This window comes from Oryzias melastigma, linkage group LG23, assembly GCF_002922805.2.
Source record: "Oryzias melastigma strain HK-1 linkage group LG23, ASM292280v2, whole genome shotgun sequence".
In the NCBI taxonomy this organism is placed as follows: domain Eukaryota; kingdom Metazoa; phylum Chordata; class Actinopteri; order Beloniformes; family Adrianichthyidae; genus Oryzias; species Oryzias melastigma.
The window spans coordinates 8,352,399-8,352,801 of NC_050534.1; the positions used below are offsets into that span (position 1 = coordinate 8,352,399).

Genomic DNA, 403 nt, shown 5'->3' on the forward strand with positions numbered 1-403 from the left:
GTTACAAACTTTATTGTAGAAATAGGTTAGCCATTTATACAATGAGATATTATCAGTGCAGGAATCTTGCTGGATCTGATGTACGAGTGTAAAGATAAACAGGGATCCATGAGTCATTAGAGGTCTGCAGAATGTTCCTTCTTATTTCAAACCAGAATGAGCAGGGATACCATGGTGGCGCTGTCACCAGCTGATAAACTAAAAAATCACAACAGATCTTTTGATAATCTATAGGTTGATGTGTTCATAAGGAAAGAAACTGAACCCCCTGATGTCAAAACAGGGATTAATAGAGTAGAAAAAAACATAGACTACCCTATTTTCCACGCTATAGGGTGCACCAGATTATAAGGTGCACCATTTATGAATAGTCTATTTTTTATTTTTATTTTTTAACTTTTAT

The 403-nt window shown here is 35.0% G+C and overlaps 1 protein-coding gene across 2 annotated transcripts in view; it reads left to right on the forward strand.

Annotated features, from left to right (window-relative positions):
* ahcyl2b (adenosylhomocysteinase like 2b) overlaps nt 1-403 on the forward strand; it is a 51,715-nt gene that overhangs the window by 31,202 nt on the left and 20,110 nt on the right. The gene's annotated exons all lie outside the window — the stretch shown is intronic.